This window comes from Tamandua tetradactyla, chromosome 18 (assembly GCF_023851605.1).
Source record: "Tamandua tetradactyla isolate mTamTet1 chromosome 18, mTamTet1.pri, whole genome shotgun sequence".
Classification (NCBI taxonomy): domain Eukaryota; kingdom Metazoa; phylum Chordata; class Mammalia; order Pilosa; family Myrmecophagidae; genus Tamandua; species Tamandua tetradactyla.
The window spans coordinates 37,233,002-37,259,165 of record NC_135344.1 but is presented as its reverse complement, the minus strand read 5'-3'; the positions used below and the strand labels follow the sequence as shown (position 1 = coordinate 37,259,165).

General features: G+C 38.1%; 1 protein-coding gene and 1 pseudogene across 2 annotated transcripts in view; one reads left to right on the top strand and one right to left on the bottom strand.

Moving 5' to 3' along the window:
* The window catches only part of PSTPIP2 (proline-serine-threonine phosphatase interacting protein 2), a 136,550-nt gene that overhangs the window by 90,651 nt on the left and 19,735 nt on the right, over positions 1 to 26,164 (bottom strand). The window lies entirely within an intron of this gene.
* Positions 11,980 to 12,358, top strand: LOC143662749 (small nuclear ribonucleoprotein Sm D1 pseudogene; annotated as a pseudogene).

The following is a 26,164-nucleotide window of genomic DNA, read 5'->3' as shown; positions in this document are numbered from 1 at the left end:
TCACATTGAGTATGATTCTGGCTATAGGTTTTCATATATGCCCTTTATCATATTGAGGAACTTACCTTTAATTCCTACCTTTTGAAGTGTTTTTATCAGAAAATGATGTTGAATTTTGTTGAATGCTTTTTCAGCATCAAGTGAAATCATCATGTGATTTTTCCCTTTCAATTTGTTAATGTACTGTATTGCATTAATTGATTTTCTTGTGTTGAACCATTGTTCTAGTTTGCTAGCTGCCGGAATGCAACACACCAGAGACGGATTGGCTTTTAATAAAAGGGGATTTATTTTGTTGGTTCTTCAGAGGAAAGGCAGCTAACTTTCCACTGAGGTTCTTTCTTACATGGAAGGCACAGGATGGTCTCTGCTGGTCTTCTCTCCAGGCCGCTGGGTTCCAACAACTTTCCCCAGGGTGACTTCTTTCTGTATCTCCAAAGGCCTGGGCTGAGCTGCAAGTGCTGAGATGAGGAATGCCGAGCTGCTTAGCAGTGCTACGTTGCAATCTCTCATTTAAGCACCAGCCAATTAAGTCAAACATCACTCACTGCAGCAGACACACCTCCTAGCTGACTGCAGATGTAACTGGCAACAGATGAGGTTCACGTACCATTGACTTATGTCCGCAGCAACAAGACTAGGTATGCTCACCTGGCCAAGTTGACAACTGAATCTAACTAACACAACCATCCTTGCATTCCTGGTATAAACCCCACTTGGTCATGGTGTATAATTCTTTTAATGTGTCATTGGATTTGATTTGCTAGTATTTTGTTGAGAATTTTTTAATTTATGTTCTTTAGGGAGATTGGCAAATCATTTTCCTTTCTCATAGTATCTGTACCCAATTTTGGTACTAAAATGACGTCAGCTTCATAAAATGAGTTAGATAGTGTTCCTTTTTCCTCAATTTTTTTGAAAAGTTTCAGTACAGTTACTGTTAGTTCTTTTGGGAATGTTTGATAGCATTCTCTTGTGAAGCTATCTGGCCTTGGGCTTTTCTTTGTAGGAAGATTTCTGGTAACTGATTGAATCTCTTTACCTGTGATTGGTTTGTTGAGATCTTCTATTTCTTCTTGAGTCAGCATACCTTGTTCATGTGTTTCCAGAAATTTTTCCATTTCATCTAAGTTGTCTAGTTTTTGGTGTATAGTTGTTCATAGTATCCCCTTATGATTCTTTAAAATTTCTTCAGGGCCCATGGTTACAATCCCCCTCTCATTAATGGTTTTATTTATCTGCATTCTTTCTCTTTTTTTCTATGTTAGCTTTGCTAGTGGTCCATCAATTTTACTGATTTTCTCAAAGAACCAACTTTTGGTTTTATTGATTCTTTCTATTGTTCTTTTGTCTGCCTATTCATTTAACTCTGCTTTGATCTGTATTTCTGTTCCTCTGTTTGCTTTGGGATTAATCAGCTGTTTTGTCTCAAGTTCCTCCAGGTTTGCTGTTAAGTCCTCAATTTTTTTGCTTTCTTGTTTTTTAATATAGGCATTTAGGGCAATAAATTTCCCTCTCAGCACTGCCTTTGCCACATTCCATAAGTTCTGATATGTTGTATTCTCATTTTCATTTATCTCCTGATAGCTACTAATTTCTCTAGCAATTTCTTCTTTGACCCTCTGGTTCTTTAAGAGTGAGTTATTTCCTTCTCAATCAAAAGGTGGAAGAGAGAATGACACAAAATAAAGTGTCGGTGGCTGAGAGATTTCAAACACAGTTGAGAGGTTATCCTGGAGGTTATTCTTACACATTATATAGATACCCCTTTTTTAGTTTATGATGTATTAAAGTGGCTAGAGGGAAGTACCTGAAATTGTAGAGCTGTGTTCCAGTAGCCATGTTTCTTGAAGTTGATTGTATAATGATATAGCTTTTAAATGTGACTGTGTGATTGTGAAAAACATTTGTGTCTCATGCTCCTTTTATCTAGGGTATGGACAGATGAGTAAAAAATATGGATAAAAATAAACAAACAATAGGGGGAACAATGGTTAAAATAAATTGAGTAGATTGAAATACTAGAGGTCAATAAGAGGGAGGGGTAAGGGGTATGGTATGTGTGAGTTTTTTCTTTTTTATTTCTTTTGCTGGATAGATGCAAATGTTAAAAAAATTATCATGGTGATGAATACACAACTATGTGATGATATTTTTGCCATTGATTGTATGCCATGTATAGAATGTTTGTATGTCAAGAATGTTTGTATATGTGTTTGTTAATGTTTATTTAAAAATATTAGAAAAAAAAGAACACCTAGGGTAATATATAAAATTCTACAAAGGTTCATGCACTAGGATAACTTTCCAGAAAACTGCAACTTCCAGATGGGTCCCTGGACAAGATAAATCCTGAAATCTAGAGGGGCCAGCCTCTCTAGAATATCAGTTAGTTCCATCTCCCTACCCCATATTGCTCATATTACTCATATTACTGAGGCATAGTCCAAATACCCTTAAAGAGTGGGAGAAAGATCAAAGGTGATGGTGGAGTTATACAGAGAAGACAGGGTTTAACAAATGAGTACAAGTGCTGAATCACTTGTACACAGGTACACAGGTGTGGGAATGGGGTGGGAAAAGGATGCACATGCATACAGGGTGTGGACTGTGTGGCACACATGAGCACCTGCCAGGTGTGGGAGCAGGCTGTTTGTGCTGGGGAGTGGGGCAGGAGTGTGCAAGTGTGTGGGGTGGGGGTGGGGGGCAGGTTACAGGGCTCAAGAGCTAAGTGCACAGATGTGTGGATGCTTGGCAGTCAGGATGCGGCTGTGTGCATGTGCAGGTCTGAGGGGGTGGGGGCCCTGGTGTGTGCGGCTCTGGAGGAGAAAGGCCCTTGTGTATGCATGCACAGAGCTCAGGCTGGCGGGGCGGGGTTGCGTCTCCATGGGCTGGGGGCAGGTGTGATCCAGATGCACACACATGTGTGGGGCAGGAGGGTTTGCAGATGCATGGTGCCAGGACAGGTAGGAAGTAGGTGTGCATATGCATGTACCCTGGTCTGGGAGGGCTGGACACTGGTATGTGCATGCGCAGAGATGGGGGGCAAGGTGGGGTTGGCCCAAATGTGCCATCTGATGGTGGGTGTGGCCTGGATACACAAGTGAGCACCTATAGCCTAGATGCACGAGTGAGCCCTGGAGGAGGCAGGGAGGGGGAGGTGGGGGCGAGGGCCTCGGTGCAGGTGGAAATGTCTCAGGAGAGGTGGGGCAAGAGTGTGAGCTTTCGCAGCAGAAGTTGATCTGGCCTGGGTGGGCATGCACAGTGTGGGAATGTGCGGCAGGGATGCACATCAGGGAGTTGGGGTAGGGGTGCTTGGAGGGCGGTAGAGGGGGCATGGGGTGGGGTTCAGGTGGGTAGGATGTTAGGGTGTTCTGGGTCGCGGGGCTGGGGCGGTGTGCATGGGTATAGAACATTTAAAGCATAAGGAATGTGGCTTGGCTTACTTGCTAGTCCCTCTCTTCAGTCTGTGCATTCTTGAGGGCTCCAGGGCCTCCGTTTGGATGACTGTATACTTTTGATGGATTGAATGTGCATAAAGATATCTCAATAAAAATATTAAAAATTAAAAATGTAGGGGACTTCCGGAGAAGATGGCGGCTTAGTAAGACGCGCGGATCTTAGTTTCCCCTCCAGAACAGCTACTAGGGGAGTAGAAATGATACAGAACAGCCCCCAAAGCCACGACAGAGATAAAAAAGACAGCGTACCCCATCCTGGAACGGCTGGCTGGCTGAGAGAACCCGTTCTGATGAGATCGCCGAGGGGCGCGGGCTTCACCGGGCGGGGCGGAAAGCGGCCGGAGTCACTCCCTTCCCCCTTCCCGGGCCGGCTGGGAGAATTGGACAGGCAGTCCCCTCAAACCGCAGCGGCTGGCGCCCACACCACGCGCGGCCCCCCAGACCAACTGAGAGAATTGGATCGGAAATCCCCAGGCCGCGGAGAACGGTGACGGGGGGGGCCCCTTCCAAACCCGTGACTCCCTGGGAAAGTGCACTCTCCCGGGCGGGCTGCTGCGGCTGGCGCCCTCCCACCACGCTTGGCGCCCCAGGCCAACTAGGAAATTCAGACGGGCGCTTTCCCGGGCTGCAGCGGCCAGCGACCCTCCCCACGTTCGGACCACGGGCTGGGTGGCACTCTTCCAAGCTGCTTCGGCTAGCGAACCTCCCGGACGGTGAGAGTTTTCCAAAGTTAAAGTACCCACTGCACCTTTTACTGGTGGGACCCGCAGACAAACGTGTACCAAGAGCGCCACCTACTGGGCAGGATAAGAAAAACAGAACCCAGAGATTTCACAGAAAAATCTTCCAAACTTTTGGATCCAACACCCAGGGAAATCTGTCTAAATGCGCAGACGCCAGCAGAAGATAACGGATCACGCTCAAAAAATTGAAAATATGGCCCAGTCAAAGGAACAAACCAATACTTCAACTGAGATACAGGAGCTGAGACAACTAATGCTGAATATACGAACAGAAATGGAAAACCTCTTCAAAAACGAAATCGATAAATTGAGGGAGGACATGAAGAAGACATGGGCTGAACATAAAGAAGAAATAGAAAAACTGAAAAAACAAATCACAGAACTTATGGAAGTGAAGGATAAAGTAGAAAAGATGGAAAAAACAATGGATACATACAATGATAGATTCAAAGAGACAGAAGATACAATTAGTGATTTGGAGGATGGAACATCTGAATTCCAAAAACAAACAGAAACTATCAGGAAAAGAATGGAAAAATTTGAACAGGGTATCAGGGAATCCAAGGACAATATGAACCGCACAAATATACGTGTTGTGGGTGTCCCAGAAGGAGAAGAGAAGGGAAAAGGAGGAGAAAAACTAATGGAAGAAATCATCACTGAAAATTTCCCAACTCTTATGAAAGACCTAAAATTACAGATCCAAGAAGTGCAGCGCACCCCAAAGAGATTAGACCCAAATAGGCGTTCTCCAAGACACTTACTAGTTAGAATGTCAGAGGTCAAAGAGAAAGAGAGGATCTTGAAAGCAGCAAGAGAAAAACAATCCATCACATACAAGGGAAACCCAATAAGACTATGTGTAGATTTCTCAGCAGAAACCATGGAGGCTAGAAGACAGTGGGATGATATATTTAAATTACTAAAAGAGAAAAGCTGCCAACCAAGACTCCTATATCCAGCAAAATTGTCCTTCAAAAATTAGGGAGAAATTAAAACATTCTCAGACAAAAAGTCACTGAGAGAATTTGTGACCAAGAGACCAGCTCTGCAAGAAATACTAAAGGGAGCACTAGAGTCAGAAACGAAAAGACAGAAGAGAGAGGTATGGAGAAGAGTGTAGAAAGAAAGAAAGTCAGATACGATATATATAATACAAAAGGCAAAATGGTAGAGGAAAATATTATCCAAACAGTAATAACACTAAATGTTAATGGACTGAATTCCCCAATCAAAAGCCATAGAATTGCAGAATGGATTAAAAAACAGGATCCTTCTATATGCTGCCTACAGGAAACACATCTTAGACCCAAAGATAAACATAGGTTGAAAGTGAAAGGTTGGGAAAAGATATTTCATGCAAATAACAACCAGAAAATAGCAGGAGTGGCTATACTAATATCCAACAAGTTAGACTTCAAATGTAAAACAGTTAAAAGAGACAAAGAAGGACAGTATATACTAATAAAAGGAACAATTAAACAAGAAGACATAACAATCATAAATATTTATGCACCGAACCAGAATGCCCCAAAATACGTGAGGAATACACTGCAAACACTGAAAAGGGAAATAGACACAAATACCATAATAGTTGGAGGCTTCAATTCCCCACTCTCATCAATGGACAGAACATCTAGACAGAGGATCAATAAAGAAATAGAGAATTTGAATATTACTATAAATGAGCTAGACTTAACAGACATTTATAGGACATTACATCCCACAACAGCAGGATACACCTTTTTCTCAAGTGCTCATGGATCATTCTCAAAGATAGACCATATGCTGGGTCACAAAGCAAGTCTCAACAAATTTAAAAAGACTGAAATCATACACAACACTTTCTCGGATCATAAAGGAATGAAGTTGGAAATCAATAATAGGCGGAATGCCAGAAAATTCACAAATACGTGGAGGCTCAACAACACACTCTTAAACAACGAGTGGATCAAAGAAGAAATTGCAAGAGAAATTAGTAAATACCTCGAGGTGAATGAAAATGAAAACACAACATATCAAAACTTATGGGATGCAGCAAAGGCAGTGCTAAGAGGGAAATTTATTGCCCTAAATGCCTATATCAGAAAAGAAGAAAAGGCAAAAATGCAGGAATTAACTGTCCACTTGGAAGAACTGGAGAAAGAACAGCAAACTAATCCCAAAGCAAGCAAAAGGAAAGAAATAACAAAGATCAGAGCAGAAATAAATGAAATTGAAAACATGAAAACAATAGAGAAAATCAATAAAACCAGAAGTTGGTTCTATGAGAAAATCAATAAGATTGATGGGCCCTTAGCAAGATTGACAAAAAGAAGAAGAGAGAGGATGCAAATAAATAAGATCAGAAATGGAAGAGGAGACATAACTCCTGACCTCACAGAAATAAAGGAGGTAATAACAGGATACTATGAACAACTTTACGCTAATAAATACAACAATTTAGATGAAATGGACGGGTTCCTGGAAAGACATGAACAACCAACTTTGACTCAAGAAGAAATAGATGACCTCAACAAACCAATCACAAGTAAAGAAATTGAATTACTGATTCAAAAGCTTCCTAAAAAGAAAAGTCCAGGACCAGATGGCTTCACATGTGAATTCTACCAAACATTCCAGAAAGAATTAGTACCAACTCTCCTCAAACTCTTCCAAAAAATCGAAGTGGAGGGAAAACTACCTAATTCATTCTATGAAGCCAACATCACCCTCGTGCCAAAACCAGGCAAAGATATTACAAAAAAAGAAAACTACAGACCAATCTCTCTAATGAATATAGATGCAAAAATCCTCAGTAAAATTCTAGCAAATCGTATCCAACAACACATTAAAAGAATTATAGATCATGACCAAGTAGGATTCATCCCAGGTATGCAAGGATGGTTCAACATAAGAAAATCAATTCATGTAATACACCATATCAACAAATCAAAGCAGAAAGATCACATGATCATCTCAATTGATGCAGAGAAGGCATTTGACAAGATTCAACATTCTTTCCTGTTAAAAACACTTCAAAATATAGGAATACAAGGGAACTTCCTTAAAATGATAGAGGGAATATATGAAAAACCCATAGCTAATATCATCCTCAATGGGGAAAAATTGAAAACTTTCCCCTAAGATCAGGAACAAGACAAGGATGTCCACTATCACCACTATTATTCAACATTGTGTTGGAGGTTCTAGCCAGAGCAATTAGACAAGAAAAAGAAATACAAGGCATCAAAATTGGAAAGGAAGAAGCAAAACTATCACTGTTCACAGATGATATGATACTATACGTTGAAAACCTGGAAAAATTCACAACAAAACTACTAGAGCTAATAAATGAGTACAGCAAAGTAGCAGGTTACAAGATCAACATTCAAAAATCTGTAGCATTTCTATACACTAGTAATGAACAAGCTGAGGGGGAAATCAAGAAACGAATCCCATTTACAATTGCAACTAAAAGAATAAAATACCTAGGAATAAATTTAACTAAAGAGACAAAAAACCTATATAAAGAAAACTACAAAAAACTGTTAAAAGAAATCACAGAAGACCTAAATAGATGGAAGGGCATACCGTGTTCATGGATTGGAAGACTAAATATAGTTAAGATGTCAATCCTACCTAAATTGATTTACAGATTCAATGCAATACCAATCAAAATCCCAACAACTTATTTTTCAGAAATAGAAAAACCAATAAGCAAATTTATCTGGAAGGGTAGGGTGCCCCGAATTGCTAAAAATATCTTGAGGAAAAAAAACGAAGCTGGAGGTCTCACGCTGCCTGACTTTAAGGCATATTATGAAGCCACAGTGGTCAAAACAGCATGGTATTGGCATAAAGATAGATATATCGACCAATGGAATCGAATAGAATGCTCAGATATAGACCCTCCCATCTATGGACATTTGATCTTTGATAAGGCAGTCAAGCCAACTCACCTGGGACAGAACAGTCTCTTCAATAAATGGTGCCTAGAGAACTGGATATCCATATGCAAAAGAATGAAAGAAGACCCATGTCTCACACCCTATACAAAAGTTAACTCAAAATGGATCAAAGATCTAAACATTAGGTCTAAGACCATAAAACAGTTAGAGGAAAATGTTGGAAGATATCTTATGAATCTTACAACTGGAGGCGGTTTTATGGACCTTAAACCTAAAGCAAGAGCACTGAAGAAGGAAATAAATAAATGGGAGCTCCTCAAAATTAAACACTTTTGTGCATCAAAGAACTTCATCAAGAAAGTAGAAAGACAGCCTACACAATGGGAGACAATATTCGGAAACGACATATCAGATAAAGGTCTAGTATCCAGAATTTACAAAGAGATTGTTCAACTCAACAACAAAAAGACAGCCAACCCAATTACAAAATGGGAAAAAGACTTGAACAGACACCTATCAGAAGAGGCAATACAAATGGCCAAAAGGCACATGAAGAGATGCTCAATGTCCCTGGCCATTAGAGAAATACAAATCAAAACCACAATGAGATATCATCTCACACCCACCAGAATGGCCATTATCAACAAAACAGAAAATGACAAGTGCTGGAGAGGATGAGGAGAAAGAGGCACACTTATCCACTGTTGGTGGGAATGTCAAATGGTGCAACCACTGTGGAAGGCAGTTTGGCGGTTCCTCAAAAAGCTGAATATAGAATTGCCATACAACCCAGCAATACCATTGCTGGGAATCTACTCAAAGGACTGAAGGGCAAAGACACAAACGGACATTTGCACACCAATGTTTATAGCAGCGTTATTTACAATTGCAAAGAGATGGAAACAGCCAAAATCTCCATCAACAGAAGAGTGGCTAAACAAACTGTGGTATACACATACGATGGAATATTATGGAGCTTTAAGACAGGATAAACTTATGAAGCATGTAATAACATGGATGGACCTAGAGAACATTATGCTGAGTGAGTCTAGCCAAAAACTAAAGGACAAATACTGTATGGTCCCACTGATGTGACGGACATTCGAGAATAAATTTGGAATATGTCATTGGTAACAGAGTCCAGCAGGAGGTAGAAACAGGGTAAGACAATGGGCAATTGGAGCGGAAGGGATACAGACTGTGCAACAGGACTAGGTACAAAAACTCAAAAATGGACAGCACAATAATACCTAATTGTAAAGTAATCATGTTAAAACACTGAATGAAGCTGCATCTGAGCTATAGGTTTTTGTTTTGTTTTGTTTTGTTTTGTTTTTACTATTATTACTTTTATTTTTTTTCTCTATATTAACATTCTATATCTTTTTCGGTTGTGTTGCTAGTTCTTCTAAACCGATGCAAATGTACTAAGAAACGATGATCATGCATCTATGTGATGATTTTAAGAATTACTGATTGCATATTTAGAATGGTATGATTTCTAAATGTTGGGTTAATTTCTATTTTTCCGTTAATTAAAAAAAAAAAGAGAGAAGGGGTAATTGGAGCTGAAGGGATACAGACTGTGCAACAGGACTGGATATAAGAACTCAGAAACGGACAGCACAATACTACCTAATTGTAATGCAATTATGTTAAAACATTGAATGAAGCTGCATGTGAGGTACAGGTTTTTTTCCTTCTCTATTATCGTTTTAATTCTTATTCTGTTGTCTTTTTATTTCTTTTTCTAAATCGACGCAAATGTACTAAGAAATGATGAATATGCAACTATGTGATGATATTAAGAATTAATGATTGTACATGTAGAATGGAATGATTTCTAAATGTTTTGTTAATTTTTTTTAATTAATAAAAAAAATTAAAAATGTAATAGTAAATATCTATAGAATGACAATGTTCCTTGCCAAATGCATTGATGAAAACAAAGACTCTAGAATGAATGAATGAATGGGTATAAAGGACCAACATAGAAGTTGGGTTGTAGACACAAAGCATTTGTTCTTCCCAGAGAAAGCACTCAGGTCCCCTGTCTTATGATGGTCATATGGAAAAGGTATTTTCCTTTTTAAAAAAAAATTAAGGGCATAGACATTCTTTGAGCTAGACACTCTTTGAGCTAGACAGGAAGGGTAATCAAATGAGGTCAGTCTTATGAACACAAAATAAAACACCAGGCCTCTAAGCCACCAGCTTTGAAAAACCAGAATTGCTGCTTCCGAAGAGTCGCTGGGCTACAGAGGCAACCAGGAAAGGAGAAACAAAGAGTGTTCAAGGCCAAATTCAATGTGGAGGAGGATTTTGCCTGGAAACCACTGCCAATGCTATTCAGAGAGCATGAGTAGTAAGCTCCAACTGGCACAGATCAGTATATGATGGCCAATCAGGTAACAGAACTACATGGGCACTGGTGAACAAGCCCATAAGCACCAAGATGTGTCTACTATCAGAAATGAATGTGAGAAACCCAAAACCCCAAAATCTTTAGTTTGGCAATCAAAGCCCCTTACACAATAGCCCTGACTTCTCTCGCTCACCTTTACTCACATTAAGCTCCTCCCTACCCCACAAATGGGAAATGCACAATTTTTAACCTCAGGACCTTTGTACCTGCTGTTTCTTCAGTGGGAATGCCATCTCCTCCCTCTTCATTTATATCCTACCTCTCCTTCAGAAACAGTTCAAATCACATTTTCTCTCTTAAGTCTTCTTCAAACAATTCACTCTGTAGTCCCCTCTTCCTCTTCTGAATGTCAGAGTGTTTCACGCCTATTCCTTTAATTTGGTGCTCAGCATATATATTAGTTTGTATCATTAGTTAACATCCTTTAAAAAAATTTAGTTCTTAATGGTATCATTATGCCCACCCTTTATCACACACACACTAGTTCCCAAATCAATGGATATTTGAGAAATGTTTGTTAATTGTGTACCAACTACATATAAATAAGCTACTTGAAAGGATACATGTAGTGGTTTGGAGCTATGTACCCCAGAAAAGCATGTTCTTAAACTTAATCCATTCCTGTGGATATGTACTCTTATAAATAGGACACCCTGGAATCACCCTGGTGAAACCTGTTGAAACCCAGAGGCCTGGAAAGTAGGCCAGCAGAGATCGCCATGTGATTCCTTTCTGTATCTCCAAAGGCCTGGGCTGAGCTGCGAGTGCTGAGATGAGGTATGCTGAGCTGCTTGGCTGTGCTACATCAAGATCTCTCATTTAAGCATCCAGTCAATTAAATCAAACATCATTCATTGCAGCAGGCACGTCTCCTAGCCAACTGCAGATGTAATCAGCAACAGATGAGGTACACATGCCATTGGCTCATGTCCACAGCAATAGAACTAGGCACTTTCACCTGGCCAAGTTGACACCTGAACCTACCTACCACATGGGGCTTCTCCTTGCCTCAAAACCATGAGCCAATAAATTCCCGTTGTTTAATGGGTAAGCCAATCCATTGCATGGTATTTGCTTTGACAGCCAGAAGAACTAAAATACTAGGGATTTAGCGTAAGATACAGTTCTTGCAGTCAGGGAGCCTACCATCTATTAAGGAAGTCAGTAAAGGATATTTATGTAAAACAAATGTGCATGCATAAGGAAAATTAGAGACTTAGTGCATAATAAAGTTTATAAAGAGAAAATATGTAATGAGGGCAGAAGTATTGGGTCATCAGAGAAGAGAAAAAAGATCAAACTGAGTCTTTTAAAATGACTAGGATTTGCACAAGAGAAATTAGAAAATATATCAAAGCAATTGATACTGAAAAAGCAACAAATCAAAATTTGTGGAATGGGGCCATTCAGTTGTTTGATTTTGTGCATTATTGGTCCTAAAGGATGATGGCACTGCTAGGATGAAGCTCATGAAAATTTTTATGAAATTGAGTCATGAAACTGTAACCACTGAGTTGAAGAATGGAACACAGGTCCATGGATCCGTCACAGGTGTGAACATCAGCATGAACATACATCGTAAAACTGTGAAAACGACCCTGAAGAACGGAGAAACTGTGCAGCTGGGAACACTGAGTATTCGGGGAAATAATATTCAATATTTATTCTGCCAGACAGCTTGCTTCTGGATACACTATATGTGGATGTTGAGCCTAGGGTAAAATCCAAGAAAAGGGAAGCTGTTGCAGGAAGAGGAAGAGTCATAGTAGAGGAAGATGTGGTCATGGTAGAGGAAGAGGGCTCCTAGGGGATACTCTCTCAGTATTAGTGTTTAAGTGATAAGTGATTTAGGCTATTGTTTTTTGTACAGATTTTGTTTATGTTAGTTTTTAATAAACATAAATTATTTTTTTTCAATTTTTTATTAATTAAAAAAATTACAAGAAACACATACATTCACAACACATACACTCAGCAATTCACAATATCATCACATAGTTGCATATTCATTGTCATGATCATTTCCCAGAACATTAGCATCAATTCAGAAAAAGAAATAAAAAGAAAACAGAAAAATATAACAGAAAAAAAAATTTACAGGCGGTACCCCTTACTAATCCCTTTCATTGATCACTAGCATTTCAAACTAAATCTATTTTAAAATTTATTCCCCCTATTATTTATTTTTTTCCATATGCTCCTCTCATCTGTTGACAAGGTAGATAACAGGAGCATCAGACACAAGGTTTTCACAACCACACAGTCACATTGTGAAAGCTATATCATTATACAATCATCATCAAGAAACATGGCTACTGGAACACAGCTCTACATTTTCAGGCAGTTTCCTCCAGCCTCTCCATTACATCTTAAATAACAAGGTGATATCTACTTAATGCATAAGAATAACCTTCAGGATAACCTCTCTACTCTGTTTGAAGTCTCTCAGCCATTGACATTTTGTTTCATTTCACTCTTCCCCCTTTTGGTGGGACCACATTATTGATGATCATATTAAAGTTTTAGTAGTTTCATGTGTGTGTATATATATATATACACACATATATATATATATATATATATATATATATATATATATATATACATGATATTAACACAGCAAGAGCTAAGCCTAACTATTAGGCAGTCCCAGAAAAATTCCATTCTTGGATGATTAAGCTTTAATTTTTTTAACTAACATTTTTATTTTATGATGAATCTCTAAAGAACATACATCTTTTGGGTGCACGGGTAGTTCAGTGGTAGAATGCTCGCCTTCCATGCGGGAGACCTGGGTTTGATTCCTGGACCATGAACCAAAAAAAGAACATACATCTTTTACTCTGCATGCACTGAAGATGCATTTTATTAATTTTCAGTTCATGGAACCTACCTATACATGAAATAAGTTCTTTTTGGTGCTTCAGAAACTGAAGCTCTGTGGAATGGGGTCTACAACTGATTCTTCTTCCCTAAGTTTTACTCCATAGAGACGAAGTATCTGGTGAAAGATCTTCTAAAACAAGAGTCAGTGATTTTGTGGTCATTGTTAATAATTTCTGTTTGTTTTATAATAGGTTCTCAATAGAATAGTTTTAAGCTCTCCTGAGTTGAAATGGCAGATAATACCCAGTTGCTTATCAGTTGTAAGCAGTGTTAGGGGCATACAGGTGGTTCAGTGGTAGAATGTTCAGTGGTTGAATGCTCGCCCGCCATGCGGGAGACCTGGGTTCGATTCCTGGTCCATGTATCACCACCACTATCCCCCAAAAGAAGAAAAGAAAAAAAGAAAACCTCATGTTAATTTTAAGGTACCTGTTAGTGGCTTTATCAAATACTTTTACAAGGAGTCCTTTAAGAACAAAATGAAGCAGCTAGAAGGAAAAACTTACATTGTGGAACTGTAACCCATACCAAACTCTGAAATCTATTTTATAACTACTTGTTACAATGTATTTTGAAATTTATTGTTTTTTGTATATATGTTATATTTCACAAAAAAAAAATGTTTCACTAGATAATTTTCAATCTCTAATAAGAATTCTTTAGGGTGGGCCACGGTGGCTCAGCAGGCAGGAATGCTTGCCTGTGATGCCAGAGGACCCAGGTTCGATCCCAGTGCCTGCCCATGTAAACAAACAAACAAAAAATTCTTTAAATTGTTTTAATTGGTTGCACTTAGAGAAAAATACCTCTTCAGTGTATACACTTTTTGACAAAACTTACTTCTGTTTGTATACTGAGAAAACAAGCTAACTTTGAAGATGTGGGGGAACTAAATATGTATTTTAGTTTAATTATGCATTGTTGGCTTTTTTTTTTGAGAGGACATTTTCTGCAAGGATTGTTACCTGAAAATATGATGTGGGCCCTATAAGAGAGCTAATTAATTTGAGAGATAGCAGTGGCACTGTGTGTGTACATGGGTGCATGTGTATTTTAAAGAAGTTATATAAACTTGGAATATTTATATATATACACATATATATATACATGTTCTTTAAAGTATCTCGCTCATCTCCTCAAGATAATTCAAATACTTCTTGTTTATTCCACACTTGAAATATTTTTCTATTCACAGATCATTGAAGCTGTCTCATAGTGCTTAGCTATTTTGTCACAAATTATCCAGGAGTGGTTAGACAATGTTATCACAAGTCCTATGATAAAAAAAATAAAGGTATATGAAATCCATGATGATTAAAACAACTTTATGTGAATATTTTTTGGTGGCAGATATATTAAACTTGAACCCACGTGACAAGTTACGATCATATGTAATTTTCCTCCATACTTTTTATAAATTAAGATGCTGAGGGAATAAATTTATTCTTTTCAACCTCTGATCTTATGCTCCTATTTGTTGATCCCAAACATAAACCAGAAGTCAATGTGAGAGTAGATTTGAAAGGGGCAGAGAGAAAAGACCCTGCACAGCTACTGAATAAACATAATTGGTTCCTAGATGTTACTCAGACATAAATACATAATTGCAAATTGTGGTGAATACTCTACAAATAAAAGAGTAGTTCATATGATCTTGTCCATTTTTAAAGCAGTATGTAGTGGCAGCTCATTTTGATGTTCCAATACCATACAACATTTAAGATTTTAACAGTATGTTTCACTTTGAGGTTTTCAATGTCTAAGATGTTGGCATTGTGAAACCAGTCTAATAAATGTTTTAATTGTAAAAATTAAAAATATATATATTGTGGGTAATGCAAAAAATAATGCCTACAGGGAATTTATAGCTTTAAATGCCTATATTTGTAAAGGTGAACATTTTTAAATTAATGATTTCATTCAAGGTAGGAAAAGAGCAAATTAAACCCATACTAAGTAGAAAAGATGAAATATTAAAAATTGTGGAATAAAGTGAAATAAAAATGGACAAACAACAGAGAAAAGTCAATGAAACAAAAGTTAATTCTTTGAAAATATTAATAAAATTGAAAACCCATAGCTGGGCTGAATAAGAGAGAAAAAGAAAACACAAATTACCAAGGTCAGAAAAAAAAGAGGAGACATCAATAAAGATCCCACAGTTATTAAGAGACTAATAAGGGACTATTAGGAACTATAAACAAATATCCTTGAAAGATACAAATTAAGAAAATTGACATTTAAAGACTGGTTCCGGGTCAAGATGGCAGCTTAACAACCTGTGCATTTTAGTTCGTTCTCCAGAACAACTACTAAACAACCAGAAACAGTACAGAAAAGCTCCTGGGGCCACGTCAGTGACTGAACACACAGCATACCCCAGTATAGACCAGCTGGACCGACTGCAAGCCCCCACAGAACCATGACTTCCCAAAGCTGCGGCGGCCGGCACCTCTCCCCCACAAGCTGCTTCCCAGAGGGAAAAGGGAAGAGACTTCACCAGTAGCAGGGGCTGAGCCCAACCAAATGTCAATTGTGGAATTAAATAACAAATTCTGACTACTAAAAATAGGCCCCCAGCTTAGATGAACCTGGTCAAAGCAGAGGTTGCTCATTTTTGCCCCGGCACCAAGGGGGCAGGGCTGACGGAAACAGGGAAAAAAAAAAAAAAAAGAAGGAAACAGAGGTTTTTGTGGCTGTGTTTCTACAAAGGCTTGACTGCCTTTGGATATAGCAGCAGGACTTCTCAGGCTGCAACTGCCCCAGACATAGGCAGAAGTGAGCTCTTTTGGGGGCTTGTCTGGAGGCTGTGCCTTCCCCAGGGGAGGGGTGAAGCCCAACTCAGGTGGAATCCCTACCTCAAGGAATTCAGACACCAGGGCTTGGTCATTTGAAGCCATTAAAACCAGCCTACAACCTCTCCTCTGTCTCCACCACGTTCCCAGCAGGGAGAGTCCACCAAAGTTAAAGGTACCGCATCATTTTACACTGGTGGGACCTGCATGCAGACAAGCACCACATACTGGGCAGGATAAGAAAAACAGAGTCCAGAGACTTCACAGGAAGGTCTTTCAACTTACTGGGTCTCACCTTCAGGGAAAACCAATGCAGGTGACTCTTTCCTCCAGATAGGAGGACAGTTTGGTCTGGGAAAATCCAGCTGGGGTCTATAATACCTAAGTAGACTCTCCTAAAGGTGGGGGGGAAAGGCACCATACAAGCAGGGCAAGAAACAAGAAAAGAAGAACTGAAAAATTCTCCTCTGTTAAACAAAACATAAGCTAGAGGTCCAGATAAAGCTGAACTGAATGTCAAAGAACAGACAGACAACAAATTCATCCAGCAAGAAAACCCTAGGTAAAAGAAGTGAAAGCAATCTCCAGAATAAATGAATTAAGGTAATTAAATGCCTAGATGCCAGCAAAAAATAACAAATCACACTAGGAAAATTGAAGATATGGCGCAGTCAAAGGAACAAACCAACAATTCAAATGACATACAGGAGCTGAAACAATTAATTCAGAATATACAAACAGACATGGAAAATCTCATCAAAAATCAAATCAATGAATTGAGGGAGGATATGAAAAAGGCAAGGAATGAACAAAAAGAAGAAATGGAAAGTCTGAAAAACAAATCACAGAACTTATGGGAATGAAAGGCAAGGTAGAAGAGATGAAAAAAACAATAGAAACCTACAATGGTAGATTCTGAGAGACAGAACACAGGATTAGTGAACTGGAGGACGGAACATCTGAAATCCAGCAAGAAAAAGAAAATATAGGGAAAAAATGAAAAAATACAAGCAGGGACTCAGGGAATTGAAAGACAATATGAAGCACATGAATATACGTGTTGTGGGTGTCCCAGAAGGAGAAGAGAAGTGAAAAGGAGGAGAAAAACTAATGGAGGAAATTATCACTGAAAATTTCCCAACTCTTATGAAAGACTTAAAATTACAGATCCAAGAAGTGCAGCATACTCCAAAGAGAATAGATCCAAATAGACATACTCCAAGATATTTACAAATCAGAATGTCAGAGGTCAAAGAGAAAGAGAGAATCTTGAAAGCAGCAAGAGAAAAGCAATCCATCACATATAAGGAAAGCCCAATAAGACTATGCACAGATCTCTCAGCAGAAACCATGGAGGCGAGAAGACAGTGGCATGATATATTTAAATTATTAAAAGAGAAAAACTGCCAACCAAGAATTCTATATCCAGCAGAACTGTCCTTCAGAAATGAGGGAGAAATCAAAACATTTTCAGACCAAAAAATCACTGAGAGAATTTGTGACCAAGAGACCAGCTCTGCAAGAAATACTAAAGGGAGCAATAGAGACAGATACAAAGAGAGAAGAGTGTAGAAAGGAAGACTATGAGTAAAGGTAAAAAGAAGGAAAATTAGATATGACACATAAAATCCAGAATGCAAAATAGTAGAAGAAAGTACTTCCCATGCAGTAATAACACTGAATGTTAATGGATTAAACTCTCCAATCAAAAGACATAGTCTGGCAGAATGGATTAAAAAACAGGACCCATCTATATGCTGTCTCTACTCAAAGGACATGAGGCCAAGGATAGAAATGGACATTTACACACCAATGTTTATAGCAGCATTATTTACAATTACCAAGAGATGGAAGCAGCCAAAATGTCCATCAACAGATGGTTGGCTAAACAAACTGTGGCATTTACATAAGATGGAATATTATGCAGCTGTAAGACAGAATAGAGTTATGAAGTATGTAACAACATGGATGGACCTTAAGGACATATACTGAGTGTGATTAGCCAGAAACAAAAGGATAAATACTGTATGGTCTCACTGATATGAATTGACATTAGTGAATAAACTTGGAATATTTCGTTGGTAACAGAGACCATCAGGAGATACAAATAGGGTAAGATATTGGGTAATTGGAGCTGAAGGGATACAGATTGTGCAACAGGACTGAATATAAAAACTCAGAAATGGACAGCACAATATTACCTAACTGCAATACAATTATGTTAAAACACTGAATGAAGCTGCATATGAGAATGATAGAGGGAGGAGGGCTGGGGCATAAATGAAAGATAGACGATAAAGATTGAGATGGTATAATCTAGGAATCCCTAGAGTGTACAATGATAGTGACTACATGTAAAAATTTTAAAAATATTTTTGCATGAGGAAGAACAAAAGAGGGTCGTTACTGCAATGTGCTGAAAATAGATGGTAATTAATATTTTAAAATTTCAACTTATGTGTGAGACTAAAGCAAAAAATGTTTATTTGGTACAAATTTATACTTTGACTAGTGCATCTCCTAATATAACTTATGTAGATAGTTGGTTGAACACCTTAAGTACATGGAACTTTGTATAGGACATGAGATTTTGTTGGTTTGGACAGGTGATGCCCTGATGAATCCCAGAGTGATTTGATCAGTGAGTGGTAAAGTATTTGCAAAGTCCTCTTCAGGGAATGGTGAGAACGGTGGAAAACTCAATTTCCCCAAGTTGAATTCTTGATATTCTCACAAGCAGTGTGGAGAACCAAAGCTATAGCCTGAGCCCCTAGTCTTGGGGTTTGTTCATATGAAACTTAACCCCACAGGAGATAGATCAAACCTACTTGAAGTTAGGCCTAAGAGTCACCCCCAAGAGAACCTCTTTTGTTGCTCAGATGTGGCCTCTCTCTCCAGCCAACACAACAAGCAGACTCACCACCCTCCCCCTGTCTATGTGGGACATGACTACCAGGGGTGTGGATCTTCCTGGCAGCGTGGGACAGAAATCCCAGAATGAGCCGAGATTCAACACCAAGGGATTGAGAAAAACTCTAGAATGAGCTGAGACCCAGCATCAAGGATTGAGAAAACCTTCTTGACCAAAAGGGGGAAGAGTGAAATGAGACAAAGTGTCAATGGCTGAGAGATTCCAGAGTCGAGAGGTTATCCTGGAGGTTATTCTTATGCATTAAGTAAACATCACCTTGTTATCCAAGATGTAATGGAGAGGCTGGAGGGAACTGCCTGAAAATGTAGAGCTGTGTTCCAGTAGCCATGTTTCTTGATGATGATTGTATAATGATACAGCTTTCACAATGTGACTGTGTGATTGTGAAAACCTTGTGTCTGAGGCTCCTTTTATCTACCTTGTCAACAGATGAGAGGAACATATGGAATAAAAATAAATAATAGGGGAACAAATGTTAAAATAGATTTAGTTTGAAATGTTAGTGATCAATGAAAGGGATCAGTAAGGGGTATGGCATGTAAATTTTTTTTTTCTGCTTGTTATATTTTTCTGTTGTCTTTTTATTTCTGTTTCTGATTGATGCTAATGTTCTGGGAAATGATCATGATGATGAATATGCAACTATGTGATGATATTGTGAATTGCTGAGTGTATGTGTTGGGAATGTTTGTGTTTCTTGTAATTTTTTTTTTAATTAATAAAAAATTAAAAAAAAAAAGAGAGAGAGATTGAGAAAACCTTCTCGACCAAAAGGGGGAAGAGTGAAATGAGACAACGTGTCAATGGCTGAGAGATTCCAAACAGGGCCGAGAGATTATCCTGGAGGTTATTCTTACCCATTAAGTGGATATCACTTTGTTAACCAAGATGTAATAGAGAGGCTGGAGTGAACTGCCTGAAAATGTAGAGCTGTGTTCCAGTAGCCATGTTTCTTGATGATGATTGTATAATGATATAGCATTCACAGTGTGACTGTGTGATTTAGAAAACCTTGTGTCTGATGCTCCTTTTATCTACTTTGTCAACAGATGAGTAGAACATATGGAATAAAAATAAGTAATAGGGGGAACAAATGTTAAAATAAATTTAGTTTGAAATGCTAGTGATCAATGAAAGGGTAAGGGGTATGGTATGTAAAAATAATTTTTCCTGTTTTTGTTTTATTTTTCTGTTGTCTTTTTATTTCTTTTTCTGAATGGATGCAAATGTTCTAAGAAATGATCATGATGATGAATATGCAACTTTGTGATGATATTGTGAATTGCTGAATGTATGTGTTGGGAATGTTTGTGTTTCTTTCTTGTAATTTTTTTTTAATTAATAAAAAATTGACATTTAAAAAAAAACAGAAAATCTGAATAGCCCTACATCTTTAAGAAACTGAATACATAATTAAAAACCTTCCCACAAAGAAAATAGGACCAGATGTCTTCTATCAAAAATATAAAGAGGAAAAAAAAATTTAAGGAGGAAATAATACCAGTCTTACACAAACTCTTTCAGAAAACAGGGAAAAAGGGAATACTTCCCAACTTGTCTAATGAGAACAGCATAACCTGATCACAAAAAAAAGGCAAGGATTAGAATATTACAGAACAATATCTCTCAATAACACATATATGTAAATATCCTTAACAAAATATTAACATATTATATCTGAGAATAAATAAAAGAATACACATCATGACAGTGAAACTTTGAGTTATGTACCCCAACAAAAGCATGTTCTTAATCTTAATCCTCATTCCTGGAGGTGTGAAACCTTTTGTAAATAGGACCTTTTGAAGGTGTTATTTTTAGTCAAGGTGTAGCCTATTGAATCAGGATGGGTCTTAATCCATAGTACAAGAGGACTTATATTGGGAAGAAATTGAAGTCAGAGAAAGCCAAGGGAGGAGCTAGAAGCTGGAAGTCATTGGAAACCAGCAGAGCAGACACAAGCAGAGAGATGTCATCACGTGACGGGAGGCAGAGACACAAGTCAAGGAACCCCAAGGATTGGGACTAATCAGCACCAGAATGCTAGAGACTTTGGGGGGAAGCACGGCCTTTCTCATTCCTTGATTCTAGATTTCTAGCCTTCCAAAGCCCGAGCAAATAAATTCCTGTTGTTAAACCAACCCATTATGTGGTGCTTGTCATAGCAGCCTGGCAAACTAAGACAATGATCAAATGTGGAATATTTCAGTAATGCAAGATTAACTTGACATTTGAAAATCAATATAATTCACCACATTAACAGAAAAAAAGGGGGAAATCATATAATCATCTCAATGATTCCATTTATGACCAAAACCAAAAAAACCTTTCAGCAAATTAGGAATAGAGGAGGAACTTCCTTAATCTGATAAAGATATCTACCAAAAAACCCCACATCTAGTTACATACTTATAGTAAAAGGTTGAACATTCTCCTTCTAAGCTCATGAATGAGGCAATGATGTCTGCTTTCACTATTTCTATTCAACAATGTAATGGATGTATAATACAGGGAAGAAAAAAGAAATAAAGAACATACATATTGGAAAGGAAGAAGTAAAACTGCCTTAATTCACAGACAACCTGATTGTGTACTAAGAAAATCGTAAGGAATTTACCAGAAAAAAAAGTAAACTAATAACAAGGTTGCAGGATATAAGGTCAATATACAAAAATCAACAGTATTACTATATATTGACAGCCAAAAAAAGGAAACAGAAAAATTATTTAAAAGCATTGTCTATAATATCATTAAAATGTAAAATATTCAACAATAATTTTTTTTTTGTATGCTGTATGATGGGGTCACATTTCATTCTTTTTCCATGTGAGTATCCCATTATTGCAACACTATTTGTTGAATTTCGTTTGTTTGTTCTTTTGTTTGCTTGTTTATTTGTTTTTGGGAAGTGCATGGGCCATTAGTAATAAATTTTTAAAAGGCTGTGCAAAATACCGTCACTTAAAATTATAAAGCACTGCTAAAAGGAATGAAAGAATACCTACCAAGTTTGTGGACTCAAAAAGTGAATATTGCTAAAGTGTCAACACTTGGACAGATACTTTATAAAGGACATTCCTATGGCCAAAAAGGTCATGAAAAGTTGCCTAATATCGTAGTCATCAGGAAAATCAAATTAAAATCACAATATATCTTACTTCACACCTACTGGAATGGCTAGAATTAAAAAGACTACCTTAAATGAGGGCAAGGATGTTGAATTACCAAACTTTCCTGCATTGCTGAGTTTCAAATGGTATATTTTAGAAAATGTTTTAGTGGTTTATTATAAAGTTAAATATACATATACCTTCTGACCCGAAAATTCTACTCCTAAGCATTTACCCAACAGAAATGAAAACATATGTCCACAAAAAAGATTTGTACAAGAATGTTCACAAGAGCTTTATTCACGATCATCAAAATTGGAAAGAACCCAAATGTCTAATAACTGATGAATGGATAAGCAATTTGTGGTATAATCATGCAATGGAATACTACTAAGCAATAAAAAAGAACTATTGATATATGAAACAACATGGATGAATCTTTGGTGGCCCTAGGCCCAAGCCCCCTCTTAAACAGCCTGTCATAAACCTGCTTTAGCCAAGGACAAAGGTCAAGACAATCAACAATCTCCCCAGAGGGAGAAGAATATAATCACAGGTATAAAACGGCATTGATGGTATCTTAGTCTTAAACATTAGTCTTAGTGAAACATCAGATCTTAGGCCCCTTTAATGATTATACTAGAGACCCGATGTCCTCATACTATATGGAATGTCTTCGTTCTAAGAACATATATTACCCCTTGGATCCCCCATCCTTTTACCAAGGCTATCCCTCCAGGCTGCTGCTACCCAAGACTCTCTCCTGTTTGAAAGTTCTAATAAATCTATATTTGCTTCTACGCCTGGTGTGTTTTTGGTCTTGCAGCAACACCAGCTTGTACTCTATGTGAACTTGGTCTGGGTCTGAACAAATCTCAAAAATATTATACTGAGTGAGAGATTCTAGACACAGAAAAATATTTACTGCATGGTTCTAGGGCAGGCAAAAATAATTTCAGATAAAAGAAAGAACAACAGTGATTGATTGCCTGGGTCAGGGATAAATTGGGTTAACTGGGAAGGTTCATGAGGAAACCTTCTGTATGACATATCCCCATGTGACACAAATCCTTATCAAGACATTTCTATAGAGATGTGGGTTGTGTGGGAATATGCGTTTTTCAAAACTCATCATTTCACCTTATGTAAACTATGCCTCAAAAAAATTTAAAAGGGAAAAAAAAAAAGAGAGGATGCAGAGGTAAGACAGAAGGGAGTCACCCGAAGGAAAAGGCTTGTCTGGACACGAAGTCCTGGTGAGGCATGGACATGAGGGAAGCGGGGGAGAGGAGGCGTTCTGGGAGACCTGGAAGATAGTAACCAGGGCCTAGGATGCAGTAAGGTTTAATAATGTTCAAACTATAAAAGAGAGAAAGAAGAAACAAGCATTCAGGTTTTAATCACACAGATTATTCCTTTCATAATAAACCACTTCAAAATTTTTAAGGCAAAAATTTGCCAGAGGCAGCAGAGAGCACATGAGTGCTACATCTGGCAGATGTGAGCCAAAGAAGAATAAAAAAAAGTCTTGTCATGAGCACACCAACAGGCAGTCCAGACTGTGCAGGGGTGCAAATTCAGAGAAGGAAGAATGGGTTGCATGGTGGAGGGTCACTTCACTGTCCGTCACCACCCCCACCCCAGTTCTAGTGCTCCAGGACTGGTTTTACTCCTACAATCAAGGTACATACTGAACCTGTCCTTCTGCCCAGACCTGAGCACCATGGGGCAGGGGCCTCTGACAAACTTTTTGCTTGCTCCTTCTCTATCTCTTCTATCCATCTCACGGCCTCTAGGCAGAAGGCAAAGAGAGCAGTGGGGAAGCAGGAGAATAGCCCTTCCTCAAGGTCATCATCAGGTTCCAGGTCCTGCCACCAGAGCACCTACATCTAATGTTATCTCCACACAGCCTCTCTAGCAGTGGGCTCCAATGACCACCTGTATGGGAGTCAGCCAGGGGGCTTGTAGTGTGCAGACCCCCGAGTCTCACCCGATACTTGCTGATATGGAAGATGGGGGTGAGGCGTGGGAACCTCCACTTTTCTAGTTGCTGTAATGCATGTGAGAACTGCTGGATAGAAAATATAAATGAAGAACGATCATGGTTCTTGCCAAGAGGAGCTTACAAGTAGAAAAAAGTAGAATATATGAACATAAAACTAGAAATACAGAAGAATGAGTATCAGAAAAGTGCAAAGGAGAAAAAGTTAGAGAAGACTGCTTCAATTTTCAGTAAAAATGCAAATTGGCATTGTTGCCTTTTGGAAACCTGGAGAGCCCCACTGGAATGGGGAGAGGGTTCCTTGCTTTGCATCACATATAAACGTTGCATTTGTTTAACTCCTGACTACACAGTGCATAAGTATGTTTGCACTTTGCATTAAAGAACCAACAACCTGTTTCATAAAATCTATGAGACAGAAGTTATTTCTATGTTTCACAGGTGGAGAAAATACAATCCTAAAAAGCAAAGCTCTTATCTCTGCCTCCAACCTCAATAAAATATCTTTACTCTCCACCTACAATATTATCTAAATCCCTCAGTTATTTATCTATTTATGACAAGAGAAGATTTGGGATAAATACCAAAGATTCATTTTGCCTCCTTACTTTTTCAACCTAATCTTTCTTTCCTACCATTTACCATCCAAAGGGGTGCTACCAAAATGTATCAAACTTGCCTTATCTGGAAATATGGATTATTATTAATTAATATCAGTAATTATTTCTAATTCTCATTTAATACTAGCTGCATGCCAAACAGCATACAAATAATTTATATGGAATATCGCCTTCAATCCTGATAACTATGTTATAATGATAACATTATCATTATCTCCATTTTATAGGATAGGAAACCAATGCTCAAAGTCTGTATCCTTAAATCACTACAATCTTTATTCTTAAACCACTCAAACACAGCTTCTTTGCTTGAGGAAAGAACCATATTTAACTTTCTGTCATTTAGTCCATTTCCCTTCAATTCTAAATGGAAAGCACCCAGGCTTTAAAGCTAAACCCCAGTTTGAGTGCCAGTTCTATCATTCACAAGCTGTGACTTTGAACTAATAGTCTGTCTCAGAATCTATTTAATAGACTGTAAAATGGGATCACTGGGCATTTCAAGAGAGATAATGTGCTTTGTGTTTGTCAAATGCTTCACAAACTAAATAAATTAATAAAGACATTCTAAAATAGGTCCACATAAGCAAAAAAAAAAAAAAAGCATATGTATTTGGACCATGTGATTTTTTATTTTTAATTGAAAGCAAGCAATTGTGTAGCCTTGGCTAATTTTTTTTTTAACTTCAGTTTATGTTTAACTTTTTTTTATTGTATAACATATATACAAAGCAAAGAAAGAAAAAAGCAACAGCTTTCAAAGCGCTCTTCAATAAGTAGTTACAGGACAGATTCCAGATTTTGTCATACAGCCTTGGCTATTTAAAACTTGTAAGTCGTAATCTGAGGAAGCAGCCTGCAAGGTATCAGAGATACCTCATCAATAGAAATAAATACCATTCTCTGTGTTTGCAGCCATGTTCTCCTAAGCCTAAGGTCGAAGTCACTAGGTTCATCCTTCCTGTAAGCAATAATAGTAGACTGTGGAAGTAAGAAAGAAATCTCACCCCAGACCCTGCTTTAGCATTATTTCTACAAGCCCTCAGTCTGCCTTCCTCACGACCTACACGCTTGACTCAAATATCCCCCGCTCTAAGCTAGGTCCAAACGGCTTTTTTTTCATAATGAAAGCTGCAGGTTTAGTGAGGGAGGAACTGCTCAAGCAGGGATACCTCAAACCTGGGACACAGACACTTGATATGTTTACATGCCTAAATATCCCTCTTGTTAAGTCAGCAGGTAGATGAAAAAGGCAATTTTACTCCATTGAAAATAAGTTAAGTGAAAATCAGATCTGAGA